This window comes from Heterodontus francisci, chromosome 6 (genome assembly GCF_036365525.1).
Source record: "Heterodontus francisci isolate sHetFra1 chromosome 6, sHetFra1.hap1, whole genome shotgun sequence".
Classification (NCBI taxonomy): domain Eukaryota; kingdom Metazoa; phylum Chordata; class Chondrichthyes; order Heterodontiformes; family Heterodontidae; genus Heterodontus; species Heterodontus francisci.
The window spans coordinates 18063606-18082923 of NC_090376.1; positions in this window are offsets into that span (position 1 = coordinate 18063606).

The following is a 19318-nucleotide window of genomic DNA, read 5'->3' on the forward strand; positions in this document are numbered from 1 at the left end:
CAAGTCATACACCATCCTGACTTGGAACTATATTGCCGTTCCTTCACTGTCGCAGGGTCAAAATCCTGGAACACCCTTCCTAACAGCACTGTGGGTGTACTCACACCAGATGGATTGCAGCGGTTCAAGAGAAAAGCTCAACACCTCCTTCTCAAGGGCAATTAGGGATGGGCAATAAATGCTGGCCTGGCCAGCGACGCCCACATCCCATGAATGAATAAAAAAAAACATTCTAGTAAGTCTCCTCTGCAGCTTATCCAAGGCCGAGACCTCCTTTCTAAAGTGCGGTGCCCAGAATTGGACAAAGGATACTAGTTAAGGCCTAACGAGTGATTTATAAAGGCTTACCATAATTTCCTTGCTTTTGTCTCTATGCCTCTATTTATAAAGCCAGTGATCCCATATGCTTTTTTCATGACTTTATCAACTTGACCTGCCACCTCCAAAGATTTCTGCACAAGAACAATGATCAAGAAATGGAATGGACTCATGGAGTGGAGGTTAAAACTCTGGATTAATTTTTAAAAAACACAGTTTGGGAGACACTGGGGTCTTTCTGAATGAACCCATGAAGTGCCTTTCGGCATCTGTCATTATCTTGTGATCTTATCAAGAGTGATTGTTCAGCAATTTGTTAAAAGCGGGGGATTCCTGACAGCTGTCATTTCAGTGCTGTTCTGTCTCAAGAAACTCCGCTTGTGTTAAAGAGGAATTGATTTCAAGAAGAAACTAAAGTAGAACAACATTATGGGTTGGACAGAGTTCACAAGTTTACTTGCAAAGGGAAGATGCCAGTTATTTCTGTGAACAAAGACTAACAACTGACTGTAAAAGTAACTGATCTTATTGTGACTTGGAGTTGAACCTGTCAGTTCTGTCTATAGTGTTGTTGAAGTCTTGAAGCTACTTTAACCATGGTTAGGTATGGTGGTTACGTTGGTAGACTAGTAGCCCAGAGATAAAAGCAAAATACTGCAGATGCTGGCAATCGGAAATAAAAACAAGAAATGCTGGAAATACCCAGCAGGTCTGGCAGCATCTGTGGAGAGAGAGAAGCAGAGTTAACGTTTCAGGTCAGTGACCCTTCGTCAGAACTGGCAATTATTAGAAATGTAAAAGATTTTAAGCAAGTAAAGCGGGGGTGGGGCAAGAGATAACATAAGAGAAGGTGTTGATAGGACAAGGTCACAGAGAATAACTGACCAGAAGGTCATGGAACAAAGGCAAACGGTATGTTAATGGTGTGCTGAAAGACAAAGTGTGAGTACAGAGAGAGTGTGAATTGACTGTAAAGCACAAAGCACTGCAAGCACAAACATTTAAAAAAATTTTAAAACAGAAACAGTGGGTAGGCACAGTAGAAACAAACTAAACACACTAAAAAACCTAAAACAAAATAACCAAATAAAAAAGACCTAAAATAAAATAAGCAAATAAGCAAATAAAAAAGAAAAAATAACTGAACATAAAAAGCGGGGGGAAGGGCCCATCATGCTCTGAAATTATTGAATTCAATATTCAGTCCAGCAGGCTGTAGTGTGCCTAATCGGTAAATGAGATGCTGTTCCTCGAGCTTGCGTTGATGTTGCTGGAACACTGCAGCAATCCCAAGACAGAGATGTGAGCATGAGAGCAGGTGTTGGGGGGGGGGGGACGGGGGGCGGGGGGAGGTGGGAGGTGTTGAAATGACCAGCAACTGGAAGCTCGGGGTCATGCTTATGGACTGAGCAGAGGTGTACCGCAAAGCGGTCACCCAGTCTGCGTTTGGTCTCCCCAGTGTAGAGGAGACCACATTGTGAGCAGTGAATACAGTATACTAAATTGAAAGTACAAGTAAATCGCTGCTTCACCTGAAAGGAGTGTTTGGGGCCTGGGATAGTGAGGAGAGAGGAGGTAAATGGGCAGGTATTACACCTCCTATGATTGCAGGGGAAGGTGCCATGGGAAGGGGACGAGGTGGTGGGGGTAATGGAGGAGTGGACCAGGGTGTCACGGAGGGAATGATCCCTTCGGAATGCTGACAGGGGAAGGGAGGGGAAGATACGTTTGGCAGTGGCATCACGCTGGAGATGGCGCAAGTGGCAGAGGATGATCCTTTGGATGTGGAGGCTAGTGGGGTGGAAAGTGAGGACAAGGGGAACCCTGTCACGGTTCTGGGAGGAAGGGGAAGGGATGAGGGTAGAGGTGTAGGAAATGGGCCAGACACGGTTGAGGGCCCTGTCAACAACAGTGGGGGGGAATCCTTGGTTGAGGAAAAAGGAAGACATATCAAAAGCGCTGTTGTAGAGGTTGCATGATCAGAGCAGATGCGTCGGAGACGGAGAAACTGGGAGAATGGAATGGAGTCCTTACAGGAGGCAGGGTGTGAAGAAGTGTAGTCGAAGTAGCTGTGGGAGTTGGTAGGCTTATAATGGATATTAGTAGACAGCCTGTTCCTGGAGACAGAGATAGAGAAGTCAAGGAAGGGAAGGGAAGTGTCAGAGATGGACCATGTAAAGGTGACAGAAGGGTGGAAATTGGAAGCAAAGTTGATAAAGTTTTCTAGTTCGGGGCGGGACCAGGAAACGGCACCGATACAGTCATCATTGTACCGGAAAAAGCGTTGGGGGAGGGGGCCTGAGTAGGACTGGAACAAGAAATGTTCGACCTATCCCACAAAAAGACAGGCATAACTAGGATCCATGCAGGTACCCATAGCAACAACTTTTACTTGAAGGAAGTGAGTGGAGTTGAATGAGAAGTTGTTCAATGTGAGAACAAGTTCAGCCAGGTGGAGGAGGGTGATGGTGGATAGGACTGGTTGGGCCTCTGTTCAAGGAAGAAGCGGAGAACCCTCAAACCATCCTGGTGGAGGATGGAAGTGTAGAGAGATTGGCAGTCCATAGTGAAGAGGAGGCGGTTAGGGCCAGGAAACTGGAAATTGTCAAATGACATAGGGCGTCAGAAGAGTCACAGATGTAGGTGGGAAGAGACTGGACCAGGGGAGAAAAGATGGAGTCAAGATAGGAAGAAATAAGTTCAGTGGGGCAGGAACAGGCTGAAATAATGGGTTTGCCGGGACAGTCCTGTTTGTGGATTTTGGGAAGGAGGTAGAAGCGGGCTGTCCGGGGTTGCAGGACTATGAGGTTGGAAGCTGTAGAGGGAAGATCTCCAGAGGAGATGAGATTAGTGACAGTCCTGTGGACAGTAGCTTGATGTTTGGTGGTGGGGTCATGGTTCAGGGGGCATTAGGAAGAAGTGTCTGAGAGTTGGCGCTGAGCCTCTGCAAGGTAGAGGTCAGTACGCCAGACAACAACAGCACCACCCTTATCTACAGGTTTGATGACAACTTTGGGGTTAGACCTGAGAGAACGGAGTGCAGCAAGTTCAGAGGGGGGCAGGTTAGAGTGAGTGAGGGGGCAGAGAAATTGAGACGGCTAATGTCTCGCCGACTGTTTTCAATGAAAAGATCAAAAGCGGGTAAGAGGCCAGGGGGAGGGGTCCAGGTCGGGGGAGAATGCTGGAGGTGGGTAAATGGGTTTGCTGGTCAGGGGGAGGACTCCTGGTCAAAGAATGAGCACGGAGGTGAAGGCGACAGAAGAAGAGCTCAACGGCATGCCAAGCACGAAATTCATTGAGGTGGGGGCGTAAGGGGATAAAACTGAGTCCTTTGCTGAGTACAGAACGCTCAGCATCGGAGAGGGGAAGATCAGAGGGTATAGTGAATACACAGCAAGGGGTCAGATCAGAAGGTGTAGGGTCAGAGGGAAGTGAAGGGGAAGAAGGATCTGGAGGGGCATTAGTCCCCATCAGCTGCTGGAGCTTGCGCTCCTTAACACCTGAAAGGAAGAAAAAAAGTTTTTCATGCTCACATGTCTCTCCTGGGATTGCTGCAATGTTCCAGCAAACATCAACGGAAGCTCGAGGAACAGCATCATATTTACCGATTAGGCACACTATAGTCTACCGGACTGAACATTGTATTCAATAATTTCAGAGCATGACGGCCTCTTCCCTTTTTATGTTTAGTCATTTTTTTATTTTTTATTTGGTTATTTTATTTTAGGTTTTTTAGTGTGTTTAGTTTGTTTCTACTGTGCCTACCCACTGTTCCTGATTTTACATTTTTTTTAATGTTTCTGCTTGCAGTGCTTTGTGCTTTACAGTCTATTCACACCCACTCAATACTATTGCTCTGTCTTTCAGCACGCCATTAACATACCATTTGCCTTTGCTCCATGACCTTCTGGTCAGTTATTCTCTGTGACCTTGTCCTATCAAACCTTCTATTTTGTTATCTCTTGCCGCCACCCCACCACCCCCCACCCCGCCCCCAACTGCTTTACTTGCTTAAAACCTTTCACATTTCTAATATTTGCCAGTTCTGAAGAAGGGTCACTGACCTGAAACATTAACTGTGCTTCTCTCTCCACAGATGCTGCCAGACCTGCTGAGTATTTCCAGTATTTCTTGTTTTTATTATCGTAACCCTTACTTAAGCTTACTTACAACTGTATAGTAAGCTTGATGGGAATGGGAATTTAAATGTAGTCAATTAAAAAAATAAATCTGGAATAAAAAGCTATCATCAGTGATGGTGACCATGAAAATATCAAATTGTTGTAAAAATCCATTTGGTTCACTCGTGTCCTTTAGGGAAGGAAAGCTGCTGTGCTTACCTGGTCTGGCCTATATGTCACTCCAGACCCACAGCAACTCTTAACTGCCCTCTAAAATGACCTAGAAAGCCATTCACTTGTATCAAACTGACATACACCACCACACTGACGGCAACGGTTTCAGGAGGTAGCTCACCACCACCTTTTCAAGGGCAATTTGGAATGGGCAACAAATGCTGGCCTTGCCAGTGATACCCATGTCAAATGAATGAATAGAAATTAGGAAAAACACATACCTAAGCATTGTTAGTGCCAACTTTCTTTTCAAACCACTGTGCAGGACAAATCCAGGTTAGACTGTGTCATTGGAATTATTTTCAGGTTGGTGAACGTTAATTAGACAGCTGTATGTGGCAACTCCATTAGTTATTATTAGTTCCTTAATTAATAATGTTATGACCAGGTGAGAAAGAGGTCCAGGGGTTCCCTTTCAGCCTTTACCTGGTCTTATCATACAGGGTTTAATTTTAATCACACTGTTTTATTTAGCTCCCCCTTGGTGAATCCTTGTTCACCACTTTCCAATTATAAGGCAAAGAAACCAGCACAAACAGGCTTTCTTAGGTTTAAAAAAGAAAAGTTGAAATTTATTAAATTTAAGCTCTAATTCGGATACACGATGTGCCCCACATTAGCATGCATACGCGATACACACATGCAGATAGAGACAGAGAGAAAACAAGAAATAAAATGGAAAGGTTTGAGGCAATATCTGAAGATACGGTTCTTCGAGCTCACTGTAGAGTCCTTGATTGTAGGTAGTTCTTGCTTTTCATTGGGGCCCAGTATTCTTCTTAAATCTTGTTTGCTGTAGGAGACTTTACTCTCTTGGGATTCATGTGTCTTCAGTGGATTCAGAGGCTTGTGAGAAAGAAAGATGAGAGCAGGCAGACAGTAGAGATCTTCAGTCCAGGAGCATTCTGCTTGCTGCCCAAAATGTTTATACAAATTCAAAAAACTAAGATTGCCCAGCAGGTTAGTCATGTGACTTACTGGTTTGACCATGTCTGTTTGAGTATTCGACCACCTTAGCAGTCAACCGGGAATGCGAGTTCCGCCACCTTCAATGTCTGGTGATCAAAAGTCCATTGTGGGTTGAATGTGTCAGAGAATGGCTGCTTTGTCCTTCCAAACACGGTCTGTTAATATGCAAATGTCTTTTCCAGCCAAGATCTGGCAATTTTTTAAAGCAAGTCCTTTCTTCACTTCAACAACAGTTTGAAATTTAATGTCCATGTGGTGAAATTAATATGCCTCATGCTTGGCAGGTGGGGGCCTGAATGACAGTAATTATTAATTAATTAACCATTAGAACTAATTGAATAGTTCTTTCAAGGAGACAGCATAGTGGGCCGAATGGTTGCCTATTCTGTACGATTCTAGTTACCAAGTTGACTGCACTCCACTTTTGAATACATCTATTTTTAGTTGCTGTGGCTGAAATTTAAGACTTTTAATCAGTTGATAGGTAAAATTGTACTAGATTAAGGTGTTTACTCATGTAAATGAGTGTTTGTCAAATGTAAATGAGTGGCATACCTGATGCAAATATTATGACGTTGTACATTAGTTGGGGAAAACATGCACAGTGCCAAACAATAAATAAGCAAAGGGCTGCACCACAATCAGAACTTTAGAAAAATGCTGAAAGGAAAATCAGAGTCTTTATTAAACAGCAAATCTTCCCCATCTTCATCACATGATCAGACTGAAGCACAAGCCAGAGTCTTTGGAATGATCGATCATTCATTCTAAAGTTGACCCAAATTCCCTGTGATTATCATGAAAAAAAAAGCCGCCTGAAATGTTCTGCAGACAGCAAGGGAGTGGGACTAATAGGGATAACTCTGTCAAGGAGCCTGCACAGAAATGATGGGCTGAATGGCCTCCTTCTGTGCTCTAAGAGAAAAATCAAAACTATATTACTTGGCTACAAGTGTTGCTAAAAAAAAATTTGACAAGCTCAGAGGAAATGATTCTTACCTCCTTTGTAGCTGCTGTGACTTCTAGAAGTAACAAAACAACTTCAATTTGCTCCACAGGGAATCATTTAGAGTTCAATTCCTATTAGCCAATGGCAAAATGAACAACTGTAATATACCAAAGCACAATTTGTAGTGGGGGGGGGGGGGGGGGTGGGGGTGAGTGCGGGTGGTGGTTGCACTGATACTCTCGATATTGGTTTTCAAGCAGTATCTGTGTATAACAATGTGAAGCTGGTGATATTGATGTCTCTTACTTTCTCTCTATTCAGGGAAATCAGAATCTTAAATGTTAAAGTTAGAAAAAAGGCCTAGGTGGTTCTTTGCTAACGTTAAAAAAAAAACATTTATTAGGTCTGAGAAAGTCTAATTAAGACTGTCTAAGTACTCGGAAAACTGCACATGACTAGCTATTATCCACATTATCGACCTTTTTCCAGTGGGAACAGGTGGGCAGGTCAGCCAGCAAGCCTTTCTACTATACAAGTTGCCAATACTTTTAGAATTGCCATCTAGAAGTGACAGCAATGCTGAATGCATCTGGCATTTTTGGGTTGAATTAGAAGCAGGTCTTAAAGCTCAAAGAACAGTCCACTAATTCACTACATGAGCTAGTAGTGCCTTTACATTGTGTTCCAACTTTTGCAACCATTTTTGATCTGCTTGTGCTGAACCTTTATTAACAATTTGCAATGAATGGCTAGAAGATTACATGCAGTTACATAGAATTAAATAGAATTTTTGGCACAGAAATAAGCCATTCCACCCAACTGCTCTATGTCAGTGTTTATGCTCCACAAAAGCCTCCTCCCACCTTATTTCATCTAACTCTATCAGCATAACCTTCTATCAAGCTCATCTTTATCTGGGCACTCTTAGCGGATCAATTGTACTTACCTACAGGGTTATTACTTTAGCTTGAACATAGGTTGAGCTTCAATCTTGTCTACGTTCTTAAGCAAGTTGTCATAGTTCTCCAGCAGCATGGCCATGAGCTTATTGGAAGTATCTTGCTCCTTTACTCTTTGAGGAGAAACACTGCCGGTTCACTCTTGTTAATGTAGGATGGGCATTTTCAATATGTTCACTTCCCATGTAGATGTCATAACAGTAAAATAAAAGCAAAATACTGCAGATGCTGGAAATCTGAAAAAAAAACAAGAAAACTCTTGAGTTCTGATGAAGGGTCACTGACCTGAAACGTTAACTCTTTTTTTTTCACTCCACAGATGCTGCCAGACCTGCTGAGTATTTCCAGCATTTCTTGTTTTTATCACATCACAGTAAAGATTGTTTTAATAATCTCCTCCCACCCTGTGGAAATCTGCCATTTTGATTCTCTCTTCTTAGGTGAAAGCATAGAATTAAAATTGTCAATAGGAAGGAACAGGAGCAGTAATAACTGTTACACCAATTTCTTTCTGTCTTTCATCAAAAATAACTCAGTAATCCTCTCAGTCTGTAAGCATGACCCCGAGCTTCCGGTTGCTGGCCATTTCAACACTCCCCTCTCCCCCTGCTCTTATGCTGACATCTCTGTCCTGGGATTGCTGCAGTGTTCCAGCGAACATCAACGCAAACTCGAGAAACAGCATCTCATTTATTGATTAGGCACGCTACAGCCTACATTGAGTTCAATAATTTCAGAGCATGACAGGCTCCCACCACCCACCACCACCACCCCCCCCCCCCCCCCCCACCTCCCCACCCTTTTTATGTTTAGTTATTTTTTCTTTTTTATTTGGTTATTTTATTTTAGTTTTCTTAGTTTGTTTCTACTGTGCCTATCCACTGTTTCTGTTTTTTTAAAATGTTTGTGCTTGGAGTGCTTTGTGTTTTACAGTCTATTCACACCCTCTCTGTACTAACGCTTTGTCTTTCAGCACACCATTAACATATCATTTGCCTTTGTTCCATGACCTTCTGGTCAGTTATTCTTTGTGACCTTATCTTATCAACACCTTCTCTTTTGTTATCTCTTGCCCCACCTCCCGCTTTACTTGCTTAAAATCTTTTAGATTTCTAATATTTGTCAGTTCTGACGAAGGGTCACTGACCTGAAACATTAACCCTGCTTCTCTCTCCACAGATGCTGCCAGACCTGCTGAGTATTTCCAGCATTTCTTGTTTTTACTTCAGCAGTACAATGGCACAAGACAGATGCTCTTGAGGCCCGATGACATGCCTCACTGCCAGTACACTTACCACTCTTACATACATTTACATATATTTCGGACTGAGATAAAGAGAAATTTCTTCACTCAAAAAGTGCTGTGGATATTTGGAATTCTGCACCTCTCAGGGTTGTGGATGCTCAGTTGTTGAGCATATTCAAGACAAAGGTCGATAGATTTTTGGATACTAAGGGAATTAAGGGATATGGGGATAGTGTAGGAAGGTGAAATTGAGGTAGAATTTCAGCTTTGACCTTACTGAATGGCAGAGCAGGCTCAAAGGGCCATATGATCCATATAAGCCTCTATTTCTTATGTCCTTATGTTCTCCAGCAAAACAAAATCCTAGAAAAGTTTTTAAAAATACATTAACTATAATATATGTATATATTTTTCATGCTTGGGATGTGAGTGGCACTGCCTACAGGTTGGCATTTATCGCACATTCTTGTTTGCCTTGAGAAAGTAGTGGTGGGCCTTTTTGGATCATTGCAATTTATTCTTTAAAGCAGTTTCAATGCAACTGAGTAGCTTGCTGGGCCACTTCAGCGCCAACCATGTTGGTGTGGGACTGGAGTCACATATAGGCCAGTCTATGTAAAGACTTTAGTGAGATAGTTGGGTTTTTCTGACAACCTGGCAGCTTCAAGGTCACTTCTGCAGTTCCAGATATTTATGTCCATATATTTTTAGAATTGAATTCAGATTCTCAACCTGCTATGGTGAGATTTAAACTCAAATTCTCTAATAATAATAATTATTATTAATTATTATTAGTTCAAGCCTCTGGATTGCCACTCCAGTAACATAGCGACTGTACTACTGCACCTATGCAAGTTACACATAATACTCAATATTTCTGAGTGAATACTTGATAGTGACCCAATCTCACAATAATAAATATAAAATGCTGAAGCTTTGCTCACAGCATACAACCTTACCCAGACCTATTCATTGAGCTTCAATTTTGTAATTCATTGAAAAGTATCTAGTATCCTTGAGCTAATTTAATCAAGGAGTTTAGATATCATATACAACCAGAACAAAGCGCAAATGATTAATGAACATCGTCTCAACATCAGAAATTAAGAGATGGATTTACTACAACAAAAAATTGCATTTATACGACACCTTTAATGCAGAAGAATATTCCATAGAGCTTCAGAGAGCCACAGCCAGACAGGAAATGGATATTGAGTCTCAGAAGGAGATATTAGGGTGACCAAAAGCTTAGTCAAAGAGATAGGAAAGTCTTAAATGAGGAGAGAAGGTGGAGAGGCAGAGCGAATTAGAGAGGCAAGTCTAGAGTATAGGGCATAGGCTGCTGAAGGCACATCTGCTAATGGTAGGGTGAATGGAAGGGGAAATGCCAAAGAATGGAATGTTGGGGGCAAGTTGTTGGGCTGGAAAAGATTACAGAGGAAGGGACTAGTAAGGCCATTTAGGAACTTAAACCTGGGGATGAAAAATTTAAATTTGAGGTGTTGGGGAACAAGGAACTGAAGTAGCTCAGCAAGGACATGAATGATAGACTTTATGTATGATAGGAAACAGGCAGAAAAGTTTTGGCTGAATTGAAGTTTGTGAAGGGTGGGAGATGGGAGGCCGACAGGAGAGCATTGAAATAATCAAGTCGGGAGGTCATAAAGACATGAATGAAGGTTTCAGCAGGCAATATTGTGGAGATAGAAATAGGCAGGGTCTTTGTGATGGAGAGAATATGGGGTTGGAAGGTTAGCTTGATGTTGAATAAGTCACCAAGGTTGTGAACAGTCCAGTCAGCCTGAGACAACAGCAATAGGAATTGATGGTAGAGTTTATGTGGGGGGCTGAAGATGATGGAAATTACAGTTCGTCCAAGACTGGATGTTAGAAAAGCATTCCATTGCAGTGAAGGGGTCGAGAGAGGTGGACAACATGTAGATCCTTGTAGAGACGCTAAGTGTGGAGGTAGGAAGAGAAACTATTGCTGGAGATGCTCTGGCATCTGATATGTAAGAATGGAACTAAGCAAGGGTGGTCCCACTGAGCTAGACAACAGAGCAGAGGCATTGGAGGAGGCTGGTGTACTCAACCATGTCAAACACTGCAGAGAGATCAAGGAGAATGAGGAGTATTGCACAAGAGGCACAGTCACAGAGAACTTTGATTAGGGCCATCTCAGTGCTGTAGCAGGGGTGAAAATCTCATTGGAAAGATTCAAGCATGAAGTTGCGAGAAAATTGGACACAAATTTGGGAGAAGACAACACATTTAAGGACTTTGGAGAGGAAAGGGAGGTTAGAGAGGGAGAGTTTGCTTTCAAATATAGAGGGATCAAAGGTACGTTTTTTTTGAGGAGTGGGTGATGACAGCAGTTTTGACATGAAATCATTTACAATGTCAGCCAGCGTCTGGATCATGATAGGAAGTTCGGTCGTCAGCAGTTTAATGGGAAGGGGCCAAAGGATTAGGTCCCATGGACCCAGTGAGCTTGGAGTAGACATGAAAAGAGATAGGAGAAACACTAGAGAAAGATGTGGATTCAAGGCTATGACATTACAGTTCTTGTGAAGGGTCAGCTTGTTAGATAAGGGAACAAGGAGTGGTCTCAATTTTAGTGACAAAGTCCATGAGCTCTTCGCACTTCTTGTTGGATGTGAGGGTTGACGTTGGGGTGGGGGGGGGGAGCTAGGAAGAAAAGCAATTTAAGCAGAAGGCTGGTAGTAAAGAAAAGAAACCAGGGCTGATCTTTGATCTACAGGATGAGCTGAGGGATGATTTGAACCTGCTGTGCACCAGACATGCTCAAGTCTATGCCCCTTGAACCTGAGTGAATGAAGATGGTGGCCATACCAGAGGAATAATTAGGATGGAAGAGATTTAATGGTTTTAATGGGGACAAAGGCATCAAAGGTGGAGGTGACCGGGTGGTGGAGTAGATTGCTATCTGCAGAAGCATTGTGGTAAATAGAAAGTCAGAGGCAGTTGGGAGTTTGAAAGTGCTTATAAATGACTTTGAGGGACATTTTCTCCAGAGTCGGACGCAGCAGGAAGTGGGGTTGATAAAGGATAGTAAGGGAGGCCACAGAAGATGACAAGTTTGAGGGGATTGATGTAAAAATGGGTCGGAGAGTTTACATGGAGGGATATATTATGGGAGGATAGGAGGCTGTGAATTCAGAGAAGAGGGCAAGGACAGCTGAGATAGAGGTTGAAATCATCAAAGCTGCAGAGGCTGACAGATGAAAGGTGGGAGAATATTGAGAAAATTTGGGTGGAACCTTGGAAAAATTATATAAAACTGTATTATGCACTTTCTAAAATAAAAACAGAAAATGCTGGAAATACTCAGCAGGTCTGGCAGCTTCTATGAAAAGAGAAACAGAGAAACAATGCTGCAATAACACTTGTTGACTATTGTGAGAGGCAATTATGGTGCAATAAAAGCAGAGAAACACCATTGCATGATTCACCAGAAGGTGTAATAGGCAGGGTAACACATAGCTTGAAGCACATTACAGAAGGAAGCACATTACAGAGTTTGGAGATAATGATCTGTGACTGCAAAATAACTTCAAGGTGTGTTATTGAATTGAAACAAGCTCTACCTTGAGTGTTAAATACAGAAGCATGATGCAGTACTGTGTACAGTATTGGTCTCCCATCTGGATTATTATGTACAGTATTGGTCTCCTTATTTAAGGAAGGATGTTGGAAGCAGTTCAGAGAAGGTTTACTAGACTAATACCTGGAATGGGCAGGTTGTCTTATGAGAAAAAGCTTGTATCCGCTGGAGTTTAAAAGAGGAAGAAGCAACTTGATTGAAACATATAACATTATGTCGGTGAATGTGGAAAGGATGTTTCCTTTTGTGGGAAAATCTAGAACGAGGGGAACTGTTTAAAAATAAGGGGTTGTCCCTTTAAGACAGAGATGAGGAGAATTTGTTTTTCTTAGACGGTCGTGAGTCTTTGAAACTCTCTTCCTCAAAAGGCAGTGGAAGCAGTCTTCGAATATTTTTAAGGCAGAGGTAGTTAGGTTCTTGATAAGCAAGGGGGGGGGGGTGGTGAAAGGTTATTGGGGGTAGGCAGGAATGTGGAGTTGAGGTTACAATCAGATCAGCCATGATCTTGTTGAATGGCAGAGCAGGCTCAAGGGGACGAGTGGCCTACTCCTGCTCCCAATTTGTATGTTTGTACGTTTTTTTTTAAAGCTGTCTTATCTGACCAGAGAGTAGGAAGTGAAGTCAAGAACACAAGAAATAGGAGCAGATGTAGACCATATGGCCCATCGAGCCTGCTCTGTCATTCAATACGATCATGGCTGATCTTGGGCTTCAATTCCACTTTCCTGATTTCCTGCGAGCCCAAAAATCTATCTATCCCAGCCTTAAATGTATTCAATGATGGAGCATCCACAACCCTCTGGGGTAGAGAATTCCAAAGATTCACAACCCTTTGAGTGAAGTAATTTCTCCTCATCTCAGTACTGAAGGATTGACCCTTTATCCTGAGACTGTGCCCCCGTGTTCTAGATTCTATGACCAGTGGGAACAATCTCTCAGCTTCTACCTTATCAGGCCCTTTCAGAATCTTGTATGTGTCAATCAGATCGCTTCTCATTCTTCTAAACTCCAGAGAATATAGTCCCAATTTACTCAGCCTGTCATTATGGTACAACCCCCTCATCCCAGGCACCAATTTAATAAATCTTTGCTGCACTGCCTCCAGTGCAAGTATATCCTTTCTTAAATGTGGAGACCAAAACTGCACATAGTAGTCCAGGTGCAGTCTCGCCAAAGTACAATTTTAGTAAGACTGCTTTAGTCCTGTACTCCAATCCCCTTGCAATAAAGACCAACTTGCAATTTGCCTTCCTAATAGCCTGCTGCACTTGTATGTTAACTTTGTGTGTTCCTTGTACCAGTACCCCCAAGTCTCTCTGAACATCAACACTTGGCAGTTTCACACCTGTTAAAAAATATTCTGCTTTTCTATTTTTATGACCAAAGTGAACAACTTCACACTTCCCTACATTATACTCCATTTACCATCATGTTGCCCACTCACTTAACCCAACTATATCGCTTTGCAGCCTCTCTACATCTTCCCCGCAGCTTACCTTTCCACCGAGCTTTGTATCACCAGCAAACTTAGATACATTACTCTCTGTCTTTTCATCCAAGTCATTAATATAGAGTGTAAATAACTCAGGCCCCAGTACTGATCCTTGCGGCACCCCACTATTAACTGCCTGCCAACTTGAAAATGCCCCATTTATGCCCACTCTCTGCTTCCTGTCTGTTAACTAGTCCTCTATCCATGCTAATATATTACCCCAACACCATGAGCCCTTATCTTGCCTATTAATCTTTTATGTGGCACCTTATCGAACGCCTTTTGAAAATCCAGGTATACTACATCTACTAGTTCCCCTTTATCTCCCCTACTAGTTACATCCTCAAAAAACTCTAATAAATTTGTCAAGCAGGATCTCCCTTTAGTAAAACCATGCTGACTTGTTCTAATCATACTATGCTTCTCCAAGTGCAATGTTATGACTTCTTTAATGATAGTTTCCAGCATCTTCCCAACAACTGACATCAGGCTAACTGGCCCGATTTCTCTCTACCTCCTTTCTTGTAAAGCGCGTAACATTTGCCAACTTCCAATCTGACGGGACCATTCCTAGATATAAGGAATTCTGGAAAATCATAGCCAGAACATGCATTATCTCTGCAGCTATCTCTTTCAGAACCCTAGGACGTAGACCATCTGGTCCCAGGGACTTGTCAGATTTTAGTCCCTTGAGTTTCTCCAATACTTTTTCTCGATTGATATCAATATTCTTAGTTTCCTCACACTTTTTAGACCTTAGGTCACTGCCCATTTCTGGTATGAAACTTATGTCTTCTGCTGTGAAGACAGACACAAAATATTTGTTCAATGCCTGCCATTTCCTCATTCCCCAAGATGATTTCACCTGTCTCTACCTTTAAGAAATCAACGTCTACTTTAGCTACTCTCTTCCTTTTTATGTACTTATAAAAGCTCTTGCAATCTGTTTGTATATTGCTAGCTAGTTTATTCTCATTTTATTTTTTCCCCTTTTTATTAACTTTTTGGTGGCCCTTTGCTGGTATCTAAAACACTCCCAATCCTCAGACTTGCTACTATTTTTTGCAACATTGTAATCCTCTTCTTTTAGTCTAATAATCTCCTTAACTTCCTGAGTGAGCCATGGATGAGTCTTTCTGGATGAGTTTTTGTTTTTGAAAGGAATGTACTTTTGTTCCTGTTCAATGCTGATAGACATCCCGTTTGAGGCCTCAGTCATCACTCACAGTGACCCTGCACAGATGTTGTTCATCCATCCACTCAACACATTACATTTCTCTCACGTATTGATCTCTTCTTTCCCTCCTTGCAGGAGAAGAGAGCACAGAACACCAGGGACAGGGAGAGAACCAGAGGTGTCCCTCCAGCCATCTCCATATTGACAGCAGCAGAATCATAGAAAGTTTACAGCACAGAAAGAGGCCACTTGGCCCATCGTGTCTGTGCCGGCCGAAAAACCATCTACCCAGTCTAATCCCACATTACAGCATTTGGTCCATAGCCCTGCAGATTACGGCACTTGAGGTGCATATCCAGAGGAGGCGCTGGAGATAAGTCTGGCCACTGGGGATAGAGAGATGGGGTCTCCCAACTCTGGTGATAGTATTAAATACCAGGCAGCCATATAACATGTAATACTCACTCATGTTGACTTGATGTCAGCAGTCAGTGAATTATGAATGCAATGATGACTCAGCACTTTCTTACCTTGACAGTTCTACTTGCTGCAAAAGTGAAGCACTGCGGATGCTGGAAATAATTAATTAAAAACAGAAAATATTGGAAATACTCAAGACTGCTGGCAGCATCTGTGGAGAGAAGCAGAATTAATGGGTTGAATTTTATGGGGCCTACAAGAGTGGGCTAGGAGGCAGGAGGTAGGCGATAGAAATTGGCGAGGGAGGGTGGGCGTGGCATGCCCGTCACCTTCCCACTGCCATGGTATTTTGCCAGTGGTGGGGAACAATGAGATGGCTCTCCCGCACAGAGGTTAATTGTGCACTTAAATGGCCAATTAGGGCCTCTTCCCACTTCCTCTGGCATTTTACCAGTGGCAGGTGAGCCCTTCGTGTGTGGGGTGACTCACTGGTAAACCTTGGTGGCTTCCCTGTGGGCTTTGAGGGTGGGGGGGGACCCTCCTCTTCGGTCACTCTGTGGCCCATGGATGGGCCCCCCACCCAATGCCACTTCCACAGCAACACAACCCTGCCTTCACCAACCACCTCCTTCCTCTCCTCACCGGGACCTCTCTGACTGGCTCTGGCGACTCTGACCTCACTTACTTTGCTGCGAGGGCGGCATCCATCAATGAGTCCCGCAACTGGGTGGAGTCCCAGATGTGGCCACTGCAGCTCTTGGAGGTGGGCGCCCATCCCTTAAATGGATGGGAGCCCTGAAGGCAGCTTATTAGCTGTTAGGTTTGGAGAAAATCCAGACGGTCCTCCCCTAAACGGCCGAGGTGGGTTTGCCCCCAACCCCCAGCTTTCCTGGCCATTGTTTGGGCCACTGCCACCCTGTCAAAATCCAGCCTAACATGTCAGGTGCAGCAAGACATAAACAATATTCAGGCTTGGGCTGATAAGTGGCAAGTAACATTCACAACACACAAGTGCCAGGCAATGATCATTTACAACAAGAGAGAATCTAATCATCTATCCTTGACATTCAACAGCATTACCATCGCTGAATCCCCCTCTATCAACAGCCTGGGGGTTACCAGAAACTGAAATGGACCAGTCACATAAATGCTGTGGCAAGTCAGAGGCTGGGAACTCTATGGCGAGTAACACCTCCTGACTCCCCAATGCCTGTCCACCATCTGCAAGCCACAACAGTTACAGTTTATTATGCTTCCTGATTGCACTGGTTACAGATGATTTTACATTAAGGATTATGCTCATGAATTTTAGTGGAAACTTGAACTGTAATCATACCAAGAGTAATTTGCGCCTAATTTCCCGGTTGCACTCAAAGAGAAAACTCTATTTACATTTTTCTTTCAAGTGGATCTATGTACTTCTGGCATTTTCTTGTTCCACTATTTGCAGTTTATAAAATATTTAAACTCGCAGCCTGCATACTGTGAAAGGGTGGAATTTAGGGCAGGACATGCGGTTTGCTCTCGGTTGAATTTGTCGGCCTTACACTGCTATTTCCTTTGCTCAGAGAAGAACATTATAAACCACAAGACTGATGTTCAGTTTCACAGCACAAGTGACTTTTGATCATTTTCTGAATATCATGATGTTTTTATTCTACATTTTCTACCTCTATTTGCAATTAAAGCAACACCAGTGACAATTAAAAGTATTATGATGATTAAAGAAATATTGTGAGAGGCTATTATGAGCAATAACAGCAGAGTAAGATTGTCACAAAATTTACCATAAGGTACAATAAATAGGATGGTTCTGAGGAATGGCACCAGCTCACTTAAACTGAATTGGACCAGCCACATAAATAATATGGCTGCACGAGCAGGTCAGAGGCTGGGAATTCTGTGGCAAGTAACTCATCTCCTGACTCCCCAAAGCCTGTCCACTATCTACAAGGCACAAGTCAGGAGTGTGAGGGAATACTCTCCACTTGCCTGGATGGATGCACCTCCAACAACATCAAGAATTTTGATACCGTCCCAGACAAAGCAGCCCACTTGATTGGCACCTGATTCCCCAACTTCAACATTCACTCCCTTTGCCAGTGGCAGCAGTGGGTACCATTTATAAGATGAACTGCAGCTATTCACCAAGGCTCCTTCGAAAATACTGAAACCTCTACCACCTAGAAGGACAAGGGCAGCAAATACATGGGAACACCACCACCTGCAAGTTCCCCTCCAAGCCACACACCATCCTGACTTGGAACTATATCACCGTTCCTTCACTGTCACTGGGTCAAAATCCTGGAACCCGCTTGCTAACAGCACTGTGGGTGTACCTACAACACATGGACTGCAGCTGTTAAAGAAAGCTGTGCACCACCACCTTCTCAAGGGCAATTAAGGATGGACAACAAATGCTGGTCTTGTCAGCGATGCTCACGTCCCATGAATGAATTTAAAAAATACTTACAGTGCTCGGGATAAACCATCAACATAGTTACAGTATTAATGAGTCCTGAGAGGGACTCAGAATTTATAGCCCTGCACAGATTAAATTTACAATTTTTTTACACATTTTTGGGATGTGGGCATCGCTGGCAAGGCCAAGCATTTATTGCCTAATTGCCCTTGAGAAGACGGTGGTGGGCAGTCTTCTCGAACCGGTGCATTTTTGTGTGCTAAAGGTGTTTCCAAAGTGCTGTTAGTTATGGATTTCCAGGATTTTGACCTGGCCAAAATGAAGGAATGGCAATATAGTTCCAAGTTGGAGGGGACTTGGAGGGGAACTTGGAAAAATGGTTTTCCCATGCATCTGCTGCATTTAATTACTTCAGCATAGAATTCATAGTATTATTGCAGTATTCAAAGTTATAAACTGATAAGATGAAGTCTGGGCAATAACCAGTTTGTATGATGTTTCGCAGCCTGTAGATAGACCCTAGCTTCAGAGCTTATTGTTTCAGGAGGCAGTCACACCTGGTAGATTAAGTAATTCAAATTCAGTTAGTGATCAGGGACAACAGGGTGTGATTGCAACTGAGGCAGGTAGGGGGATCCTGAGTTCAGGAGTGGAGGAGCCTCAGCCTTTGACCTTATCCAACAGGTACGAGATACTTGCTCCCTGTGTGGATAAGGAAAAGGGCTGCGGGGAGGATGAGCCAACTCACCATGGCACCATGGTGCAGAAGGCCATTCAAGAGTGGGGAGCAAAAAGACAAGTGGTAGTTATAGGGGATTCTATAATTAGGGGGATAGATAGTATCCTTTGCAAGCCGGATCGGGAGTCCCGCATGGTGTGTTGCCTGCCCGGTGCCAGGGTGCAAGACATCTCTGACCGGCTTGAAAGGATATTGGAGCGGGAGGGGGAGGATCCAGTTGTTGTGGTCCACGTTGGGACTAACAACATAGGCAAGGCTAGGATGGAGGACCTGTTTGGGGATTATAAAGCACTAGGAATGAAATTAAGGAACAGGTCCTCGAGGGTCATAATCTCCGGATTACTGCCCAAGCCACGTGTAAATTGGCTTAGGGATAAGAATATTAGGGAAGTAAACACATGGCTAAGGGAGTGGAGTGGGAAAGAGGGGTTCCATTTCATGGGGCATTGGCATCAGTTTTGGAACCGGGGGGATCTGTACCGATGGGACGGTCTCCACCTGAACCGATCTGGAACCAGTGTTCTAGCGAAACGGATAAATAGGGTGGTCTCTAGGACTTTAAACTAGTGACTCGGGGGGAAGGGAAAGGGAAAACGACAGGGAGTATGATGGTAAATAAAAAGGTAAGCAGCAGGTTAACATGTGTG